This window comes from Acanthochromis polyacanthus, chromosome 22 (assembly GCF_021347895.1).
Source record: "Acanthochromis polyacanthus isolate Apoly-LR-REF ecotype Palm Island chromosome 22, KAUST_Apoly_ChrSc, whole genome shotgun sequence".
Lineage (NCBI taxonomy): Eukaryota > Metazoa > Chordata > Actinopteri > Pomacentridae > Acanthochromis > Acanthochromis polyacanthus.
Genome location: NC_067134.1, coordinates 17643171 through 17667334, shown reverse-complemented (window position 1 = coordinate 17667334; position 24164 = coordinate 17643171). Strand labels below are relative to the sequence as shown.

General features: G+C 40.8%; 2 protein-coding genes across 3 annotated transcripts in view; one reads left to right on the top strand and one right to left on the bottom strand.

The window, feature by feature from the left end:
* The window catches only part of filip1l (filamin A interacting protein 1-like), an 80636-nt gene that overhangs the window by 47563 nt on the left and 8909 nt on the right, over window positions 1-24164 (top strand). Inside the window, exon 1 of one of the 2 annotated variants that reach the window (XM_022210325.2) lies at window positions 19179-19263. The exons of the other annotated variant lie outside the window; for it this stretch is intronic. The gene's annotated coding sequence lies outside the window, so the exon portion shown is untranslated. Of the gene's footprint in view, window positions 1-19178; window positions 19264-24164 lie in introns of those variants that run through there. 2 annotated transcript variants of the gene reach the window in all.
* LOC110962381 (epithelial cell-transforming sequence 2 oncogene-like) overlaps window positions 5505-24164 on the bottom strand; it is a 37935-nt gene continuing 19275 nt past the window's right edge. The window contains 1 exon segment of the mRNA XM_051943165.1: window positions 5505-7001. The gene's annotated coding sequence lies outside the window, so the exon portion shown is untranslated.

Here is a 24164-nt window from a genome sequence, read left to right as displayed (position 1 = left end):
AACTGGATACAAGTTGGAAAAAAGCTCAAGAAAACAATTTGGAATTCTAAGTCAAATCCAGCTTTAGATACAGAGTCTGACTAAAGTGAAAACTTGATTCAAAATGACTGTGATGCTGGCAGATGAGCCCATCCAGGAAACTCATCTCAGCACATCTCATGACCTCATATCCTGTTTCAGCCGGTGGGAGGAAGCTTCAGTTTAGCTCAACCCCACCTATGGGACTGTGTTTGGTGATCCCTCTCTCTCACTTCATTACAACATGGAAACTTTGGCCACATCTCCGTGTTCCTCGCCACTTTGCTGCGTACACAGCAGCGTCTAGCAGCATCCTGCCACCGATTTACGCCGCTGTTGTTGCTCGAAACGCAGCCGCAACACACGATCTACAACACAAAGCCACAGCCTGATCATTCCCATTAATGGCCGGCTGTATTTATGTCGCAGCATCTTCATGAGAAACTGGTTTAAGACAGCTGGGCATCCATGAAACTATCTGCTTTCTTGAATGAGTCGGTGTGCAACCGCTGCTGGGATTTTATGGGATTTGTGTAAAAATTGAAAATAGCTCAGGGTGTTAGGAGGCATCTGATTCAAAGGTTCTAACTGTTCATCAAGGATGTTTACAGCTCGCAGACTTCAATTTACATTTCCTGGACAAAGTTGGTCGGATAGATGCTGGAAAAACAAATCTACTGTTGCCAGTGAATGCAGCAGCTGGATTTTCCTGCAATCGTACAACCTTTAACATTTATCATCCCGAAGGAATTTGAAGATGTCAGGTTTCAGGTTGTAAATCCCCATGTAGCATGAAGAGGCAGAAAGTAAGACGTGTGTTTGTGGTTACTGTGGGCGTAAAGAGAAATCTCAAGGCTGCGTGTTGAGTTCAAGACGGACCTGTCGAGACCGAGGTAGTCGGGTGTCGGGCTGTGATATGGAAACCAACATTTAGAGCTTTGGGGATGGACTGCTTGGCGGGGAACAATGGCGAGCTGTCAGACGGACCACCCTATCCCAGTGCATCCTGGGCTCTGACAAGAAACCCCAGAAACCAGGAAATAAGAGCCACGGCTGGGTTTTCGATTCTGATGCAAGGTGCTGCGGATGATTGATGAGAGCGTTTTCCTGTAAGCTCATGAGGCTGCAGAGGAGCTGGCACGGCTCCGCTGCAGGGCTGGAACACAAGTATAAACATTGTCTTTGCGGACACGCCTTTTTCCCTCAATAGAAATGATTGTTTTCGTACGTATTTCAAGGAAATTAATAAAACTTCACGTGTATCTGTGAGTAATGTGCTGAGAGAGAACGTTCAGCAGTTTCCTCTTTTACAATCCCACCAGGACTCTGCACAAACTCTGCAAAAATGTAATTTAACTCTCAATAAGATGCACAACCGAACAGAAAACCTAATTTGGCAGTTTTTACAGCATGAGAGGAGATCAGTGCCAAGCTAACTAATACAGCAGAGGCTCCTACACTGCAAAACCTCAAAATCTTACCAAGTCTATTTGTCTTATTTTTAGTCACTTGATTTAAGATAAATTAACTTAAGTGACATTTTAACAGATGGAGGGACTTGTTTTAAGATAACATCTTAAATATCTTGTGAAGTCAAACAATCTTGAAATTATCATGTTTTGAGTTGAAGTTTACAAGAAAACTCAAAATAAGTTTAACCCTCGTGTCGTCCTGTGGGTCAAATTGACCCGTTTTAAAGTTTGAAAATGTGCAAAAAAAAAAATTTTTTCCCACAGTGAAAGTTCTGATGTAACAGATTTTAAAAGATTTTGGGAAATTTTTGAAAATTTTCTGGTGGAAAGAAAGAAATGTTAATGTTTAAGAAAAAAAATCTACCAAAATCCAGTGAAATTCGCTGGATTTTAGTTGATTTTTTGGTGAATTTTCTTAAAAAAATATATTAGAAGTTTTACTGATATATATATATATATATATATATATGGAATCACTTTAGATATTTTTAGCATTTTTTGGAAGATTTTTACTTTTTTGAAAATATTTACAAGAATTTTCTTGCCAAATTTGGGGGATTTTTTTTTTAAACGTAAAACTTTTAATGGAAACTTTTAAGGAATTATTGGAATTTTCTTCCTGAAGGTTTTGCAAATTTTCAGAAATTGTGGGAATTTCTTGTTGATTTTTTGAATTTTTTCAGACAAAGAAAATATTTTTTGGTGCCCATAAATGAAACCATCAGGAGGGTTAAAACATCTCAAATTCGGAGGTTACATGAAAGCAAAAATCTATTTTTGAGTGTGAAACTGCTTCTTCTTCTTCTTCTTCTTCTTTTTTTTTAGCCTATCCAGCTTATTTTAAGACACCTAAGCTTGACAATCCTGGTAAAATACAGCTTCAAATAAGCTTCCCCAGCTCAATATTCTAAATATCATATCTTATTTCAAGAAATCTCACCAAAGGTAAAAGTTCCTTGAAATAAGGTTTTTTTTCTTGTTTTGAGAGGGGCATTTTTTCCAGTGTATCGCTCGTATTCAGGAACCACAGACCAGCGTAAACCTCCTGGACAGCAGTGGCAGCGTCACAACAGCAACACAAACATCCACCTTAAACTCTGAACCGCACTCTTCCTCCCAGTCATTTCCACAGCGAAACCTTTCTTTCTGAAGCGAGCCCAAAACCTCAATTACACCGTGTTTCTCCAAGATTAAATTATGCAGTCAATTTAGTTTTACTCAAAACTCTCCTGTCCTGATGTTGAGTTGACCCCGTGAGGAACCCAGAACCGGCTGGCACTCTGTCTGGAGGATAAAGACTGGAGGATAAAGATGTCCGCAGGATAATACTTTGAAGACTGCTTGTGCTCTTTGCCTTTAAAGATTTGAGAGATGAAATCAGACGTTTTTGTCAGAGTGATATCTCAGGACAAACGTTTTTTGGGCTTGAAACAGAGAAAATCCTGCTGGCAGGGTGGAGGTGGGGAAGAGTGGGCGGGTTGGAAAAATGGTTTAAAGGAGCTGATCTGGTTTCAGGAGCCTCTCGGGGGTTCAGTGAAGTGGCAGAAAGAGGAAGTACCCACATCAGCAGGGAGACAAGTGAGGCTGGATCCTGAAAATGTTTGATGCTCTATTTGTTCTGCAGAAACGCACAACTTCTTCTCTCAGTCCATACATAGTTTTGCCATCACTCTGAGCATCGGTACGCTGTCTCTCTAGATCACCTATAATCTGTTTTAGAACATCTAGCAATTTCAGAAGGGTTCTTGCAGGGTTTAAACATGCCGAGGAGGAGGAACGGTATCTGTGGTTTGGAATAAATGCTATGCCTGGATCTCTCTAATTTAATGTAAGTATAGCATGAGCTCATTCCAAAGGCACACTCTTCTTTTTTTTCCCCTGTTTCAAACAAAGAAAATTATGAGCTCACATTTCGAGAAGCCGTATATTACAGTCAGTTTTATGCTCGACCCAAAATAACAAAAATCCGATTGAGCGGCGAGTCCTTCTGCGCTGTTCCACCTTGGCCGAGCTTCACAGGGAACTTTCGCTGCATCCAAACTTTAATATTACATTCAGAGTGGAAGCCGTTCTCTGGGCAGAAAGGGTCAAATTAAATGCGTTTTTAGGATCAAATTAAAAGCTCATTTGTTTCGCGCACAAACGAATGGATTCTAAAAACGGGTTAGCTCTGCGTTTTCAGTTGTGGAGACGGAAGATTTCAAAGGAGGCATGTTATGAGAGGCTTCACAAAGTGCTGATAAGGTTCCTTTCTGCATCTTTTGGGAGTTTAAACCTCAGCTATTCGACTGAAGCGGCATTAACAATTTCCCAGGTGTGCTTGTAGTTATTTGTGTTATGCAGAAAAGTAAAGCTCTGCAGAAGATAAGTGCCATTCGAAACCCCTTAACAATCCTCCACTAAAAAGACATGAATAAAATCAGCTCGCAAGAAGATTTTCCAGCTTCTTACATACTCATTGAACAGCTAATTAGCTAAGCTAAATATGTGATTGGATAAATTTATGTATGTATATTCACTATTGTTTCCAGCATTGTTAAAACCATCTTCTTCAAATCCCACTTTTTTGATGATTTACTGTATTATTACTTTGCTATAATGACAGAAGGCATATCTGAGTTCTCTCTCCTTCTTCATGGTTGTTGCTTCCATGGAGCTGCAGGACTTTATATCGCAGTGAAAAATGAACCACAGTGAGGAAAATGAGTAGCCTAGCAGCGCTAGACAACCCACGGCAACAAATTTAATTCTCTGCCAGGGTGGGTCTAGTTACCCTCCATAAGGCTCGAGGTTGGATGCTCCTAAAACTGGCCGGACCAATCACCATGAAGTGTAGAGTCAGAAGGCGGGCGTAACTAAGTGACGACAGAGGCGCGACGATTCTGACAGAAACAACCGGCGCACAATAAACAGTTATCTTTTGACTCGGTTTTGGCCACAGCCCTTAAAGATTTGAAGCTAAAATTCAAATTGAAAGATAAACAAAGGACGGCACTGAAGTGTTTCATTGAGAAGAAAGACGTATTTGGACTTATGCCGACGGGATATGGCAAATCCTTAATATACCAGTTGGCTCCGCTGGTTGGGAAGCTAATGGGACTTAGCCACAATCCGCCGGCGCTCTAGGAACTCGGTCAGCCTATTCGTTGCGCTGATTGGTTGTATACCTACCCAATTGCTGCAGAGTGATTTGAAAGACAACCTTTTAGCCCGTCTCCCTCCCTGTCGAGCGGCCCTAGACCCCTGTGCCTTCAGAACATGGGTCTAGTGCGGCTCGGCTAGAAAATGAGCACAAAGAGCACAAACTGCTTGGGGTCCAGAGGGTGATCGCAGCTGTTTGGGTTTGCTTTATTAAACTAAAAGCCATTATGAGGAAAGAGATACGCATTCATAAAAGTTAGCAATGATGTTAGAAAAATGTTAAAAGACAAAACAAGGACTGAAGTGTATGTAAAGATCATGTAGCTACGCCAACAGATGTCCTCACATTTTTAAAATATCTTGTAAAACCTCTCAAGATCAGGCGCCCTGCCAGAGCTAATTGCACTAAAAGAAAAGAAAAATCGCCATCAATCCTCATCGCTGCGAGCCCGTGGACAAAGCTAAAGCTCATAACCCTCGGTGCTAAAATGCCTCCTGGAATCCCTCCAGATGTGAGCCATCTGTTGTGCTCAGTCACTGAGGTGAGACTGTCGTGTCTCTGCAGACGCTGACGTCACCCCGACTGGAGACGGTGAAAATCCAGCGTTCGGGTTGTTCATTAATACCACTGCTGATCCGAGCCTCTCAGAAAGCTCTTCGACATCACTCAGGTATCCCAGCGGTGCACTTCATCGCTGCTATGAGTGTTTCCTAATGCAGCCAAGAGACCTGAACACACCAAAGCTGTTCTGTATCACACTTCCCTTACATGCCCTTTTTTTTCTCCAAGAGGTTTCACATTGTGGGACAAAGTTAGCATTGAAACTCTGACCTGTTTAAACCAGGTTGGACAATAACAGATGAACCAAAGAGCATGCTTAGATGGATTTATTTACAGATCTCTAGCGGTAAACTTTGTTAATTACCAAATAATCACATGTGGAACAGCTCTGTCGACTACAGTTATCCGACAGTGTTTTATGATGCAGCGGACTCTTGTGCATGTTTTTATTATTCAAAGGAGGATAAAACAGTTTTTGGATGCGCTTCTCTAAACAACGTATGCAATATGGCACAGTTAGGAGTTGACATCTACAGACAGGTGTACGTCACGGCTCTATAAACTAGCTTCACTCAAGACCTACAGACAGTTTTTAGTGATGTTCAGTGCAAAAACAAACACCAAGAACAAACCCACGGGTGACAGATTAAAGGAAAAAACACCACAAAGTGTCTCAGTAAGTTGTTCAGCCTCTGTGTGAGCTTCAGTACACCTCAGCGTCAAGTCTTCAAATCTCTGCACCTCAACCTCAAAGATTTTTCTTCATTTGACGATGTTGATGATCCCAACATGTCAATCTAAAATTTCCCAGAGGTGTTCAAATGCCCTTACAGAGCCCCTGGATCCCCTTAGTTTTGTGGTCAAGGGTTCAGACTTTTACTCTAATTTGTCTCCTGTCTGCCTAGAAATTTCTTCCCCAAAATGAAGTTCAGCTTTATTATTCTGAAGTTTGAAGACAATGTAGAGTTACCAGTTAACCTCAGCATGTCTTTGGACTGTGGGAGGAAGCCGGAGTACTCAGAAAAACCTACACATGCACGGGGAGAACATGCAAACTCCATGCAGAAAGATCCCGGGAAGGCGAGGATCTTCTAGCCGCAAAATGAAGGTGCTAATCACAAAGCCTGAAGAAAAATATGACAGGAGCAAATACAAAAACTGCTTGTTGTTTAGAAGGTTTACACCATTGTCCAGGAGTGAAACGGCGTGGAGACTAATTCCATTTTGACTCGTTAAAACACAAAAGATCAAGAAACATGGCAGATAGTAGTGTTTTTGTTGCACTGTGATAAGGAGTGCAAGATTGTAATCACTGTGTAAGCTCAAGTTGACAGTAATTCTACAAGCTGCATGCAGCAGTCACCACCTTAATTACATCAGACGTATTCCCCCACTGACAATCATTTGTGCAGTTTCTAGATGACACACAGGAGACAAAAGAAGATGCACGGCCAAGTAAAACCAGTGGAGAAACCACAAAAAGCTGAAGCCATGACGTGGCAGCTCCAGTCTGCTTCTTCTCACTTTAATTCGGAGACAATTGGAGGCGAGTTGCCAAGTCATTGGGATAATGAAAGCTGGGTCAGGAAGTGAGCAGACAATAGAGAGAATCCCAAACCACCGGCGTGACATCAGCTCCGCACACAGTCACACAAATTCAAGCTCAGAGTCCGTCACCGCAGAGAGTCGCTGAAGTAAATTCCAGTGTCACACCCCTCATCTCCAGTGACTATCATTTCCATTCCTGTTGAACACAGAGGTGAGCACCGAGTGGGAGGATCCAGAGCCGGATGGTTCAGATGAAAATGCTGAGAAGAGGGAGAGGAAAGGAAAGAAGAATACCTCCATTAAACCATGTACAGGAAGAGCTAGTGGTTTCTGAAGCGCCACAATACAGGAAGAGTCACATTAAACACCACTGTTGTCTCACTGCAAGTCCATCAAATCTAGCTTCCCTTCAGTACACTATGTCTGAAAGCATGTGCAAGTTTTCATTTTTCTTTTGGCATGTTGCCTTAATTCAAAAAGACAGACAGGAAATGGCAGGAAGGGAGAGTTGAAGTGCCTCAGCTGTTAATGGCCTTTTATCCCACATGGTTGGTACCAGCTTGAACCAGCTGACCATCAGGTCGCCACAAGTGCAACAAGTTTTATGGATCGAAGTCCAGTTCAGCTTTGTGTGATCTTGAAGTTGAATATTGCTATATTTTACTCAACAAAAGTCCAGAGTGCAGAATTTTGGTGCCTGATAAACCTACAAACTCAGATCTTTAAGTAAAACTAGACTCACTGATACCTCAATTAACTCCCTCACAAACATGGCTCTTGCAGTTTTAAATGTTATTTTTTGTCTGAACACCCACCTGACCGGCCTCTTAGGACTCAGCACAAAGCTCTTTTATTAAAGAGACACATCTAATACAAAAGAAAGACGGATGCAGACTTTGCTTAACACAGTAATGCTGTTCAGTAATGAAGGTTGCAGCACTACATGTGGGATTGACTCAAATTTAACTCCAGTGTGTAGCTAGTAAGATAGGAAGACGGACGTCAACCAGCAACTTTAGAAAAGGAATAATATACCGTCCGACCACAATGTTAAACGACCAACAGGTGATGTGAATAACACTGACCAGCTCTTGGGAAACCTTACATCCTGGCATCTGTGTGGATTTTCTTGAGACGTGAACATTGTGCAGACCAAGCACAGCCCCATGGGAACAGCCTGTATGACCACAAAATACTTAGGAATGACTCGAGGAACATGACCAACAGCCCAAGATGTTGACTTGACCTCTAAACTCCCCAATCTTAACCCAATCAAGCATCCCTGGAACAAAGTTGATGCATGGAGACCTGCAATCCACAGATTCTGAGATAGAAACAAAGATGGCAGATAAGTCATAAGAGGTGTTTTGAAGGCACTGTTAAAAAACAAACAAAAAGAGTTTCAGTATAAGAGCAGCTGGATTTCTCTTTTAGGTTCCTGAAGAAGTTTCCACGAGTTTTTTTCTTTGTTTTGGCTCGACAAGTTGTTACATTTTCATCACACATACATTATAATATATCACGGATGACCTACGTCTTTATTTGCTGTAATCTGATAACATTTCCCCAGGAAATGTAACAGATGACCTGCCATTTAATTCTAATCTCTCTAATCCCCTCACATGTGAGCCATTATTCCTGAAAAATGAAGTGTGTCATCTGAGGTCTTGCTCTACTCTGGAAGCGAAGCGAGCCAAAGCCTTATGAGAGGTTCAGATACATGACGGATGAGGACATCTGGAGGATTCAGTCCGTCAGGGTGTGTCGACTGCAGACAGAAAGGAGGACAGATGGACAGACAGAGATGGTGAAAGGAAGACAGAACTAACGGGAGGAAGGAAGAAAAATGATGACAGAAAGCGACTTCTTAACTTGACAACAACATTCCTGGCGATTGTAGCTACAATGTAGAGATCTGTCTAGCTCTAATGGAGATGTAACAGTCATTCTGTGCAGTGCAAGCACATCACCTTTGACAGACTGCATTCCTTTCTGATTATATAAACAGACTCGGTTACAATGCTTGACTATGTGAGGATCTGCAGTTGGCACAACTCTTTCTTTGCTCGAGGTGGAAATTCCTGCAGGAGTACAGGCTACTCAGGGCATTAATACATGCTGTTGGGTCAATACACAACTATGTTCACGTCGTTTGTACAAGGTTAAACGTGCTTCCAGTGATTGTTGGACTGGGTTGAAGAGGGTTTCGGAAGCTCAGACTCTTCACTTTCAGCAGATGATGTGGTTCTGTTGGCATCATCGAACCACCGTGTTCTGGGGCAGTTTGCAACTGAGCGCAAAGTGGCTGGGGTAAACTGGTGCATTGCGCAGGATGAGGTGTAGCCCCAAAAGAATGAGATGTACAGACAGGTCGGCGCAGCATCAGCATTGTATGGTCTACATGGTTCAAGTGGTCGAAATAGGTTTCCTCTGTAGGGTTGCTGGTCTCAGCCTTAGACAAGGTGAAGGGAAGTCAGATTAGAGTCGTTGCCTCTTCACACTGAATATGGTTCAAGGTAGGAAAGCCAGAAAGCCAGATGGGCAATTCCATTGGAGGTTTTGTCATCCAGCAGGGAAGAGACTAAGGGGTACACGCAGAACTAAATGGAGGAATCACATATCTTATCTGGCCTGGGAATGAAAAACTGGGAAATGGAACTCCTGTGACTAGGATCTGACATAGCAAACGCTTAACTCGCTTGACTGATGACCTGTTGCGCCCTCGTTATCGTCTTTTGTCTCCAGACGGCATGAAAGATGGCCGATACCAGATACTTGTGCTTTATTTATTGCAGCTTTGTGTTTGTAATATCACCACTTCCGTGACACTACGCAGCCTCCTTTATTTGCCCCGAAGCAGCTAAAAAACACAAGCCTATTTAATCTTTTTTTGTTGTTGTTGTGACATTTCAAAAGTTTCCTTCAAATTCACTCAACAACATGGAATCACAGCTAATGTCAGAAGACAAATAAGCCACTAAAATGTCGACACAGACACCAGTTTATTCAGCAGTTCAAGTGCTTGAAGTCCTGCTATTGATGCCAACAGTGTGTTCTCATGTCTGTTACGTAAAAACGTTTCCCATCCAACTTGTTGCTTTGCAGCTCATCTACACTCTCTGACTCAAACTGATCCTGGAGTGTGGCGGCGTTTGGACAAGTCCCTTTACTCTGACCAGTGTTGAAACAGCAAAGTGATGACACTGCATCAGTATTTCACAGAGGACTGGGGTATTTTTTCCGACTGATGGAGTTGTGAAAGGATGACCAGATTAGGAAATCCATTTCCTGTGTTTAAAGATGCTGGACAGTGTTTGTCAGTGAGAGAATGAGTAAATGAGGATCGAAGGAGCAGTTGGCTGCACAGCGTTGATGGCAGACTGGCAAATTTCTTCTTTTCCTCTGCTGTAGGCCTCCTGGTCAACACAAGTTTGTTTGTCCGGTGTGTGACCAAAACTGAAAACTCTGCTTCTATTAGCTCAGAGAAAAGAGCCGTAGTTTACTGCAGTGGATTTCCATGAAGCCCTGCTCCATTGGCTGCTGGTCACACTGTAATTTCTGCAGGTTGAAGCAGCATTTAAACCTGTGAGCTCCCTCTTAAATATAGCCTCAGCCATGAAGTGCAGTTATCTTTAACTGCTTAAACACAACCTTTGTTTTGGGGGGATTAGCATAGACACAAGGCTGGGTGTAGATGTTGCCTCTGGGAAGGCAAACATTAGGAGATTACTCTAGTAGTGTGTTAGTGAAGTGGCAGCTTCCCCCTCGTCATTAATTACCCATCTGGGTGGGATAGAAAACTTGCGAGGCCGACATGCAAATCCAGTTTTTTATGGCTGGAATGAAGACATTAACAGGTGGATGTGGAAGCACATAGGCGGGGAAAGATGACAGGGAACATTTCAGGCTTTATGACTGGAGAGCAGCTCTTGTAGGCCTCCGCGGACTATTTGAGATCAGTGTTAATCCATCAGGAAACCATCAAAGAGTGTCTGGAGGCAGCTCCACCGGTCTCACCTGACAGCTGGACAGATTAGCGACTGCATGCGTGTATCACTTCCATTTCTTTCTGTGAAACTGCTGCCAAGTTTACAAGATCCGTGTTCTATTGTGTAGCTGTTGGCATTGATAGAGTTGGGTGTGAAGCCTTTCCGTACTCTGTTAATAGCAGGAATCTTGCTCTAAAGGTCAAATGACTTTTCTGCAAGAGTAGAAATTCTCAGCTAATTTGGCAACAAATTAAACACACATTGAATACAAACAGAGGATCACCTGTGGAATATTTCCTACAACTAGTGATCCTCCACCAAAAACAGACCCTCTGCAACCACATCTGCAGTCTAGGATCCACATGTAAAGCCAGCTGGGACTAGGTTCTAGCTTTCTGTACATGTAATGGCTTTGAAATCCGCCTTGTCTGAGCAAACAACGATCACAACATCCTCCCTCAGTGTTTATGATTTACATCAAAGTCCAGAGTGCTGCAGGGCTAATGATTGTCAGCTGCACCAACTGAGGGCAGCAGACACACGCCTGCCAGCACACTCCCTAAAACACACCGTTCTTAATTTCTCACTACGAGCGCAATCCTTTGTTGGGCGAGAACTGCTGTTAGTCTGTAAATTACAGCCTCTCAGCCCTTCAATCTGAAGCTGCATGATTGATTCCTGCCCATAATCTTGTATCACCGTGTGGCAGATGACGCATTTCCTTCGTTATGCACTGGGGTATAAGGGAAATATTTGTTGCCGTCACTGGAGCTGGGAAAGAAAAAGAACAGATTACTCTGTCAGGAACTAAGAAAAATTTGCAGTGTTGTATTTTTACCAACCTCACACAGTTTGCCTCGGATATTCAACCAATGGAGACTTAAATGGTTAAAGAATGAGGTTGTACTTGAAGTTGTTCAAAGTTGTTCTGACGACACAAAAAACTGAATAAGTGTAGTCTCTGGGTTTATGAGGTTGCATGAGAAGGTGAATTCCCGGTTATGTAACAGTAAACAAGAGTTATGGAGACAGGCACAGAGACGCCGACCCAACAGAGGAGAACACATATGTTTGGATTTTCCTTTAGTTAGATATTTTTTACTTAACGGCTGGAGTTGAAACATCCCAACTCTTCACATACAGAACCCCTCAGTGTCTGTTCTCTGCTGGTGTCGTCAGGGTTTGAAGGCTGTGAATCACTTATTAGATGTGGCGGCTGGTGTCACTGTGGATGAACATGAAGGAGAAGTTTTCCTTCTAACTGTGGTTAACAAAAGGCAGCATTTTAACCACTCTATGACCTTCCTCCTGAACCTAAAAAAGTAGTTCCAGGGATTAAAGTAAACCAAAGAGCAACAATAAGCGTCCAGTGTGAAGAAATTGGTTCATGAACCCTCGTCTGGGTGGAAGTCTCCTCTTTGACTCAAATATCCAAAACTTGTCCAGCCTCCCAGTGAGGAGTTTGTTAGTTTTATATAACACGATTTGCCAATACTAAAAAATGATGGTCAAGTGGAACCCACTGCGTCTAAAATTGACTTGAATTGGATGTGACCAAGCGTGTGCATTTGATGGCTTAGAGTGAGTGTGTTGCTGTAAAATGTGTGTTTAATTGCGACGGTAGCTTTAAAAAAAAAAAAAGTTCAATGTTAGAGATTAGATCTAACTTTAGTGGAAGCCAATGGAGAAGGTTTCTGAGTGAGAAGTGCTTGATGACGCAAAATAAGGCAATAAAATCCAAGTTTATTTTGTTTTTCAAAATGCAGAAGACATATTTTGGTGGTACAAACCTCGGAGTTCAAATAAAAGTGGAAGGTCAAAGTTATTCACTGCCGTCACTTTTCACTAAAGAAACAGACCCCAGATCAATTTCACATAGACGAGGTGCCACTAAGTCTTTAATGTGTGTGAACCAGTGCACAGGCTGAAATAAGTGAAGATACTGCAGTGAAATAAAGTGTACAGCCTGCATGAAAAGCAATGAAGTCATCAAGAAGCGAGAGAGCGCAGGTTAAAGAGGCAGAACACGACCTCTAATATGCAATTCCAATTATTTGGACTTCACATTATGTGATCACAACAACGAACCAGAGAACGGCTGTAAAACCCCAGTTTAGCCATAAAAGGCCAGCAAATGTCCACATGAGATATTTTCGCCTGGCAGTCAACAGTTTAACAGCGGAGCTCACACTGAGGCCCAGATTGAAATCAGAAACAGAAGATAAACAGAAAAAACAGAGATGATGGACAAAAACAGGTAAGTAGATGAGAGAAAGATGAACGAATCTAAAGAGGAACAGGGAGCGAAGTCTGGATGGATGAAAACAGATTCCAGACACATGGATCTGATTAAAGCCATGATGTCATGTGTGGATGTCAGGTGATCGGGCTGTGGACTCTACAAACGTGTGTCAGACGAGTCCGGACCAGGACAGAGATCACAGATTAAAGAAGAGGAGAAGGTGACTGAGTGTCTGTTGGAGGCAGACGGTTGCTCAGATCCTCAACTCACACTTATTGCTACAGGGCAAAAATAAAACACCTGTAAATACGTGTCAGGCAGACATTCATTCACTCCTGCAGCTCTGGAACAAGAAAACATGACTGCTGATGGATTATCGGACTGACTTTTCCACCAATTTCTGCCGTTTACATTCAGATATTGTTGAATTTTTTGAGAAAATGTGAGTAAAACTGGTGACTAGAAATGCACCAATAAAAGGCGTAAAGGAGGGATGTAGATCCTTGACTTCAGCACATATACTAACACCACACTGAAAAATAATTCTGAAGTTCAACATTGAAAATACACCCCAAGTACATCAGTATTGGCAAAAATGTACTTTGAGTGTGTTCTATTACACAATCTACCTTCTCTATCATTACATTAATTGAAATGATTTTAGGGAGAAGAAGGATTTTATTGTTGTAGTTGGTTGATGAAGAGATCATTTGGAACATTTTTGTATAAAACTGCAATTCATGCTTATTTTTATTATTGGCCAGTCTTCTAAATATTCCCTCCATTAATTAATTAATCAATGAAAATTCTGAAAATAGTGTGGAATTCCATCACAAATACCCAAAACAACAACTCATGTTGGTATATCAGACAACAGAAATGTCCTTTAAAGCTTAATAGTGGCAGGCAATATCGACTAACCAATATATCAATCAAGCTCTACAAAATACATGAAAAGTACGAAAATACTGTAACACAGAAGGAGCAAAACTTCACACCTATGAAGCTGGAACTGATAAATGATTAACAAAATCGTTCTGCCAGTCAACTTACTCATTTAATGACTGTTGTTTCAGCCGTATTTAAATAAACTTACTATTAAAACATATTTTATGTTCCTTGTGAATTTGGTTAGTAACTGGAACCGTCAGGTAAAGTCAAAAGTACAATATTTAGACCCTCCAGAAAAATGCGGGCTAAAATCCTTGATTATGCGAATAAATATGCGAGGTTTTTATGCCATTTTATGTGGGGAAATTGCGGAAAGTTGTAAAGTATGCGGATAGTTGTGAAATATGCAAAAAGATGCGAAATATGTAAGAACTGGGAAGAAAAGGTGATTCTTCTCCTACATCCTGTTACTAGGCTACCCTTTTCCCTTCCGTTTTTCCTCGCTTCTGAAGTGCCGCAACACGGTTGATTTTCTTCCGTGCTCCAGAACGATGTTGCACGGGGTGCAAAAAAGTTTCCCCCCCCCACTTTCGTGCAGTAAATCTGGGTACTGTGTTGCCCGGTCTCTGGCTGAAATATTCGTAGGTAAATGTGATCTTTGAGCATTCGCCATTCTTGTTTTTCGTCTGAGCGCCGCGCTCTGCATCAGCGCGTGTTTCTAGTGTGTGAGTGAATGCGCGAACTGATGACGTCAGGCCGGGTGTCACATCAAAACTCCATTTATATTGGTTATAGTTTTCTCATTTTATGCGGAAATTGTGAAATCAAGCAGGACCCGCATATTTCTCTTATTTTTCGTGGAAATGTGAGATTCTTGCAGGAATTATGCGCTGTTTTGCGGGGATTATGCGGCCTTTTGGGAAATAATTGACCCCCGCTTAATCAGCGGAATTTTGGTGATTAATGCGGGAATTCATGCGATCGCATCATCGCGTTTTCTGGAGGATCTAAATACAGTATTTCTCTGTCAGATGCAGTAAAGTAGAAGTCAAAGTGCTCTAGGTGTACTATTTGAGTAAATGTACCGAGTTACATTCCGCCACTGCGACCAGATGCATGATTTTCTCTCCAAACTCCAAAAATAGGGTCTTATTTTTCATCTCCTGCTCGACATTTGTTAGATAAACAGTAAAACTACACCACTGTTATGATGTTTCGTGTTGAGGGACAGAATCACCAGTTCATCCGAACCATGTGGAGGTCACAATTTCAACAGCAGTTAATGAATCTCTTCAATCACAAACTGCTTCCAACGACTCGTGCTTGTCGTTTGTACGCACTTGGAATTTCAACAGAACATGTTGAAACGCCGGAATACCGACCAGCTCACGTTGCTCATCCAAACCAAATCCCAAACCTCGACATTCTTCTGCGTAACATCAGCGCCAGAGTCATTCCAAAGACGTTGCATAACACATCTTCATCGCCACGCTTTGTCACAGCTAACATGTCTGTGTGTTTGATCCTCCACATCTGTTTCAAGTGTACAGTACTCCGGGCTCCCAATACGACCAGAACCAGAAATAGAATCGAATTTTGGATGACCGAATTGTTTGTTCCCAGAACAAACTGTTTGTTGCAGTGAAATGGGAAAGAACACCAAAGTGGAATGCATCATAGTTTGGAGCCGTGTGGACAGTTGTTGGACTCGGTGACACTGAGGCTGCAGATTGTGAAATATTGGAGTTTGTATTGAAATCAATCCTGCTGCAGCACCAGTTCCCATGGCTTCGAGGCAAGATAGTAAAATGGGGCTTTAAAGATTTTGAAGTGGTTCAGGAAAAAGGCTCTTTTGGTTCCTCCATCCTCTGGTCTTTAGTCGGACGATCACCACACGGAGCTGAAAGGAAACTCTACACTGCAAAAACTCAAAATCTTAAAGTCTATTTGTCTTATTTTCAGTCAAAATGTCTCATCCCACTTGATTTAAGATAAATTAACTTAACAAGTGACATTTCAGCAAGATGAAGGGACTTGTTTAAAGACAATGCATCTTAAATATCGTGCAAAGTCAAAAAATCTTGAAATTATCATGTTTTGAGTTGAATTTTAAAAGAAAACTCAAAATAAACTTAACACTCGTGTCATCCTGCAGGACAAATTGGCCGGTTTTAAAGTTTGAAAATGTGGACAAAATATCTTTTCACAGTCAAACTTCTGATGTCCACATTTTCGGGAAATCTTTGAACATTTTTTGGTGGAAAAAAAAATGTTGAAAATGTTTCCAGCGAAATTCGCTGGATTTTGGTTGATTTTTATGTGAATGTTCTTAAATATTAGATCACTTTATATATTTTTACTCATTTTTTGGAAGATTTTTACTCATTTTTTACAAAATATTTACAAGAATTTTCTTGTCAAATTTGCATTTTTTAAATAAAACTTTGAAGGGAAACTTTTAAGGAATTATTGGACTTTTCTTCTTGAAGGTTTTGCAAATTTTCAGAAATTTGGGGAAATTGTTTGCTGATTTTTTGAATTTTTTCAGACAAGGAAAATATTTCTGGGTGCCCGTAAATGAAGACAACAGAAGGGTTAATACATCTCAAATTAGGAGGTTACATGAAAGCAAAAATCTATTTTTGAGTGAAAAACTACTATTTTTTAAGCATATCTGGCTTATTTTAGGACACTTAAGCTTGACAATCCTGGTAAAATAAAGCTTAAAATAAGTTTCTCCAGCTAATTTTGAGATTTCAACATTTTAAATATATCTTATTTCAAGAAATCTCACCAAGCCGCTTTTCACTTGTTCTATTGGCAGATTTTTTCCACTTATTTCAAGGTAAAAGTTCCTTGAAATAAGTTTTTTTTTTTTTTTCCTTGTTTTGAGAGGGGCACTTTTTCCAATGTACCCAACACTCTGTCCTTTGGATTAAATATGTTTAAGACTGCAAACAAAATCTAATTTAGCTCACTCTCATGCAACAGAAATGCTGTTTTTGGCCGCCACCAGACCGGCTTCATTCATTCTCCACCAACAACAGCCTCCTCCAATTAGCTGAAAACATTATGATTAATTACAGATTTTTTTTTAGTTTTTCATATGTCATTGGGCCATATGTTTCCAGTTTACTTCTTTAAAGGAATTTTCGAGTGTTGCCTGACTTACGAACGTTGCTCATTTGTTGTATTAGTGCACACAAACTGGAACGAAGTCTTCACTGGAGGACACTCTCTGGCCCAAGATGGCGGATTTCTGGATTTAAAGTTGTCCAGAAGTTGGTGAAGACAGTAGCTTGTGGACTGCTGGAACACGTTTCCCGTCATTGCAGCGAACTTGATGTGTAATTCCGTGCTTTAAAAGGCAGAACTTAATGAAGATTAGTAGTGTTCAGGAAGGGATGACGTGCTGACCCAACGCTCAGGTGGATTCATCCGACATGGTTGCATTTTACGGACAGATTTTTACGTGCTAGTCCCGCCTGCGTTGCCGTCTGCTTCCCTTCGCCTGGTTGGCAGAGCTCGTAACATCCAGCAGCAGTGACCTCAGCCATTGTGAAGCCATGACATGTTGTGTTTAGAGAGCAGGAGACAGGAAGACTTTCACTGCTGGAATCACTTAGACCTTCAGCCTGAAGCGTGGACTCAGAAAATACCTCGCGTTTTACAAACTGCGACGTACATGCTCCTAATTTGTGTTCTTATTGCGTGTCGTGTGTTGTCGCCCTGCTGTTGTTGTCTGGAAACACTTATGTCACCTGCGCATATGTTCCAGTGCCGTTGTGTGAACAAACACATTTTCCTCAGCACAATGAAAGCCCTGACAGCTACGAAACGACCTGACGCAGAAGCTTCATCGATATGGATTTAGCGTGCTAGTTGGTGAGAACGATCTGATAAGGAAGGTAAAGACTGCAGCATTGTGATATGAACAATGTGCCACTGATAAAGAGAAATGTGTCGTGGCTTTAGCTGCGATTAGATTGCAGCATGAAAATCCTTCCACTGCTCCGTTTGTAGAACCTTGAACGTAAAGCCTCTTTTACACCAAAGGTAAGACTGGGAGGAGTGGTAAGACGTGCAATTTACAGCTTTTATTTCACAGACTTCGATGCATTTTTGGAATTTATGAAAAATACAACTGCAAGAATGGCCTGTGAATTTACATACCTAATGTATATCATTAAAACCCTTCAACTGAATAACTATTGAATATTTATAAGATTTTTTTCTTTTTACATTAAAAGACTGTTAAAAAAAAATGCATTCATCTCAATTTCACAAATATTTCCTTGCTATTTAACGGAAAAAAATGTTAAATTTAGGTTCATTACTGACATTGATATATAGTATGGGCTCTGTAATTTTACAAAAATTCGTTTCCAATTGAATCAGTTACTTTCGTGTCAAAAGATGCCCATTGAACGGCTGCTTGAAATGCCACCGAGACATTTTTGGACTCGCTTCATCCAGCTGTTTTCGTACAGGTGAATGGAAAAGATTCTAAGCATTAAAGCTAATATTAAGCTCAGATAATGCTGACAGGCCCGGGTGCTGGTAGGCAAATGTCTTTGACAGTTTCCCTCGGTTTCCAGCCTTCCAGCTGAGCAGTCTCCTGTTTCAGCTTCATATCAATGAACAGATCTGAGAGCAGCATCAGTTTTTATGTAGTTTCTGGCTAAAAACAATAAATAATGATATCAGCCTGTGCAATAGTAATCTAGCTGAATCCATGAGTGCATTTGCAAATAATACTTTTGCACTTAATTATCTAATGGACATAATTTGCTGAAAGAACAAGTCTCTTCCTGTTAGCACAGCTCAGAGAGAAGCCATAACTTTCGATTTTTTTACCTTGAGTTTCAATAAACAGCGTGTTATCTGTGTTAGCATTCCTCCCTGAGAAGAAGCTACAGAAATGATTTTCATCTGCAACAAAGAGTCTAAATGTCTTAGAGCTAGGGTTAATACACGTCTTGTCTTGTTCTTTAACACTCATCCAGCAATCTCTTATTAACTCCACAAGCTGATTCTCTTTTCCTCCTTTTTTTTTGGCTGAGTAAATGTCAAGTTGACGAGAGCCAGGAGGAAATAATGAAACTTGAACTCGCCGTCTGTCTTCACCTCGTGCCTCCACGGCTCTGATATTTCACACGTCAGAAAAACGCTCCTCTCGGCCTCAACTTCGGCAGACATGAGCGCATAGAGGCGGACACACCCCCTCCTGCAATGCAAAGCTCCATATAAGGGCATGTTGATGATGTAATGGTCCATAGGCAGCGAGCACATCCCTTATTGTTTGGTCTGAGAGCAGGAATGAGCATTACTGCCGCTAACAGAGACGGAGAGCCGCTGTGCGCCGACACATCATGAAAGCAAGAAAAGACTGTGGCTCAGGTAGGAAAAGCAGCTTCATACTCAGGGAGAGAAACTTTTAGCAGAGCTGTGAGACATGCAGATGTTCAGGGCAGCATCAGTCCATGCTCGTATTCTTGAGTCACACTAACTTTCTTGTTTTATGGAGTTTCTTCTTTTTAACTTTGTGTAGTTACTCTAAGTGAAATGTTTAAGCAAACAAATGCAGAGGACATGAATTCAACTGTGGAGAACATTTTTTTAATGTCAGATTTAAATTTCTAGTGTGTTATAGCTGTGTATGTGTACATTTTTAAACAGAATTCAGCTAAATTTGACACAAAAATAATCTGAAATAAGGTGGGAGACAGTCTAATGGAGCGGAGTTGGACTCAGAATAGCAAAAATCCAAAAAAAAAGTAGAGTTGTTAGGTGTCTGCCACCACACAACATGTGAAGTTTAAGTCATTATTCAATCATAATTGATTATTCAAGTGTAAAGCGAGGCAAAAATGCTTTTTATTATGTGTATGAACATGACAATAGTTAAAAAAGAAAACTACTTCTGTATTTTCTTTGAGATTGTGCTTGTTCCAATCAGTATATTGGATTAATTTTCATTGAAATGAGGTCTTTCACTGCATAAAACAGCAGCTATGTTTAAAGAAGAAACCACTTGTTGAGTTTGAAGTTTCTAAAATGTGCGTTCAGCATTTCTGGAGTGTAGCTTAATTTATATCCTAACTGGAAAGGACTTTCTGTAACACACCACTCTTTTCCCCACATTACCACAGGAAGTTAATAAATATCAGAGCTACATATTTCACACGTTCTGATGGCACTCTGGGGACGGATCACTTCGACTTTAAATACAGTCCGAGCTCTGCATCAGTCAGCTTCATCCTTTCAAACTCTGCTCACACATGAGAGCGTCGGGGTCTACCGTTAACAGAGATGTAGATATATGGCTCCGGACATACATGACCTAATCGCCGGTGAGGAAGCCACATATGGAACGTGTAACACGGCTTCAAGCAGCGGCTGAGCCACAGTTTCCAGTTGAAAGCGAGGGAAGCCCTCAGTGAGGCTGTAATGCTGCTGCCGTGATTCCCTCAGAGGCTCAGCGGGATGTTTCCTTCGCTTTTTTTTTTTTAAAGGCGTTTATGTTAGCTTAAAGAGGGAAAGGCAAAAAAACACATTTGCGACAAAGCCAGAAACGATCTCGTAAAGTTAAGATATCCACTTCAGCACGCTGAGCCACCAAATCACAGCCGTTTTTTTTCCCATGACACATTAATGAGCCACGGTGGTGGGTCAGGATCCGGTGGGGAGAAGCAGTGGGTTGCTATGGAGGTCGATCAGGCTGCAGACTGGGTGGTAAGGTGCTTTCATACTGACAGCCATCAAACTGTAAAGTGCAACACTTTACAATCTATTTCTGCAACGTAATGCTCTTTCAAGACGCATGATCTCTGCATTTAAGAGCCGTTTCCTCGCATGGTGAAATAAAAGCTGATGGGACAGATGCTGTAGAGATCAGCTGTGTTATTTATGTTTCCCCAAACTTCTTCAGACTTCTGTTAGACGGTGAAAGCTGGTCGGCTTCGAATTCAAGTGTGCCTGGTCTCCAGGTTGAGGGGTCAGTTGCAGGATAATATTTCTTCACTAAAAAGTCAAAAACACTCGGCTGGTGAAGACACTCTTTTATGTACAAGTCCAGGAACAAATTATCTGGACTAAAATGTGCTTCTGTGCCACAAAGTACATCGGAGTCCCACTAAAGGCTAGAAGTGACTTCACTGGTGTGAGTTTAGCAGTTTCCTCTCGAAGGATTTGCCTTTATAAATGCAAAGTGGCCTGCACGCAGTACGCAGGATTAATATCCAGCTCAGGACTTAGAAGTGAAAAGTTTCCAGCCCCTGCAGTGGAATGAAGTACATTTCTCCTTCTATTTCGGCTGATGACATCATTAGAAAAACAGCGGGAACTGAGATAAGGCTTTGAGTAAATAGTGATTACAGACAACAGGCTAATTTGCCAGATAGATGTTTGCCTGTTTTCTTTCTGCTTAGCAACTAGGTGTTGCTTCATACACAGTCCACTCAAAGAAAACATCATTTTTCACCACAGGCGAGATAAGACTTCTTTTCATGACAGAAACTGCAGAGCCTCTGATGTTTTTTTGTTTTTTTTTAAAATCAACATTTCGAGCAGCCAGGATGTGACAAGGACAAATGAAACCAACAAAGAAAAAAAGTCCGAGCACCTGGAGCTGTAGGTTTAAGAGGGTTTACAGCCAAAAGTATGGAAATAAACTAGACAGAGAAAAATAAAAAGTAAAAATTAGTCATTGAAAATATGATGCAAAAGCACTTAAGTATAGAAATACACCAGAACTAAAAGTATTATGTATACACTACTGGGTAACAAAACTACAACTAGCATATTTGCCTTTAGACCAGCAGAATACATCATTCGAAACGTCCAAAAGTATCGTTTTCTCCAGGAAACTGAGGAAATTCGTATGAAGCTTTTCTTTTTTGGACTACAAAACAGCAAAAAAGAAAGATAAAGATGAAGATAAATCAAGAAAAACTGAAAAATAACCCTATAATATTACAGCAGTTGGTGCACAAAGAAAAATAACAATTAAAAAAAATCACAAAATGCAGTAATTTTCCATAATTAAAACTAATTTTCCCCTCATTTTTTTCAACTTTCTAATCTTTCATTTACATTAGATGACATGAAAACAAAGTAATTATCCTTCATAATAATAATAATAATGTCTATATATAATGACAAATAATTCTTTAAAAACTGTATTTTGACAATATAAGGACATTTCTAAGTGACTGCAAACTTTTGTGTAGTGTTTATGTTACTTGCTTATAATTATTAAGACATTAATGAGTCAGATGTAGCAAGTAATTGTGGCGCTATCTTTAACTTCTTGATTTATTGCTGGGCAGCCGTTTATTTTAATAAAACATCATCATTTATTTGTAAGTTGTATTGATAGACTGAATCTGAAATATAACTAGTAGGAATAATTAAGCTGTGGCATTAGTGTTGTAGACTGAAAAATGTAATATTCGTCTACGAAAATGTACCTCAGTTTAGGAGAAAGATGTACACTAGCATTTCAAAGTCTGGGGCCACTTAGAAATGCCCTTATTTTTGTAAGAAAAGCTATTTTTTCCAATGATGATAACATTAAATGAATCAGAAATATATTCTAGACATTGTTAATGTTAAATGACTACTGTAGCTGGAAATTTTTAATGGAATATCTCCATAGGGGTACAGAGGAACATTTCCAGCAACCATCACTCCTGTGTTCTAATGCTACATTGTGTTAGCTAAAGGCTAATTGATGATTAGAAACCCTTGTGCAATTATGTTAGCACATGAACAAAAGTGAGTTTTAATGGAAAACATGGCCCCAAACTTTTGAACGGTGGTGTAAGTTTGTCTCCAAAATGTACCAGTAGTTGAGTTTAATTACAAAAAATAAAAAGGCACTCAAAGTACCTCAAGATTATACTAATACTAGAGTAAATGTATTTGATTTTTCATTAAAAGTTAAACTATCCGCACAGACAACTCATCTGAATTCTGTTTGTTTTATTTGTTCATTTGTTTGTTGGCCACAGAAAAGCCAACATCTCCAGATCCGCTCAAACCACATTCATTGCGTGTTCTTCTTTTTATGCGTGTCCTCATAATATTTAACTGAGCGGAGTAATTACATGCATCCAGTTACTGTGTCCTCCTTCAGCAGCTACTGATGAAAGAACAAACCCCGCTGTAGCACACTTACATCATAGCTCACAACCCAACAGTGTGGAATTAGTGATCCCTGAGAGTATGTGGGGGGATTTCTGGATAAACTCTGCGGGGCTGTAATTGCCTCTGGAAGCAGGGGGAATTCCTCTAAATGTATAAGAAAAAGAAAAACCGAGGAGGTGGCGGTTTTGGTGAGGGGAGGAGGGCTGGTAGTCGAGGAACCCCTTAATTAAGGGATTGTTCATGCCAGTGGGCCATCTGGGTGGAAATGCCTGGCAGCTGCACTCACGGCAGCCATAACATCCTCTGGTGGTGCGTTCAGGGACACACACTGTACTGCTTCATGTACTGCAGTAAATGTCAGATGCCAGATACAGTATAGCTTCACATCATCTGGGTACTCTGGGAAATACAAATATTACATTTCTTGTTTTTTCGAAAGCAGTTCATGTTGCTTAGATGCTGCCTGAAAGGAACACACTTATCTTTTTTTTCTTGGCTTGATTCTCAGCTCTGTGTGTGTCCTTGTCATTCATTCTCAAGAACTCACCCTTTATTTACACGGAAACTTACTCTTGTGCAATGTTGCATTTCCTCTGCTGCACAGTAACCACTTGGACTCATTACGTCCAGGTCACAAACATCCTCATACTAGGCTGATAGTAGACACATTGTCTGGTTAGATGATATTATTGCAGCGGCCATTATTAGAGTTCTTTTCACCTAATTTCCCGCAGGTCTTACTCTACATCCTCAACCACGATGGAAACTTTCTGAAATCCACCGACTGTTAAACTCAAGGGCCAGTATATTTACAGCACTAAGTCGGGTTTCCAAACCATATGAGAATTAGCTGGCAACAAGGGAATGAAAAAACATTAACCACAGGTATTTCAGACTACAAACCTAAAGTAATGCTTTTTATGATGTGTTAAATTTTCCATGACATAAAAACTTTAGTCCTCATTAGAAATGCAGGGAAAATAACAGTGTTTATGATGTGTCAGTGCTGGGAGAAGTGGGCCCTGTGGGTAATGACAGTTTGGGGGGGGGGGGGGGGTCTTTTGCACCTTTCGTATATATTATAAGCCAAGAAAGAAGAGTGGCATTGAAGGTTTACCAATGCATAGCTCGAAGTAAAGAGGCATAAATAT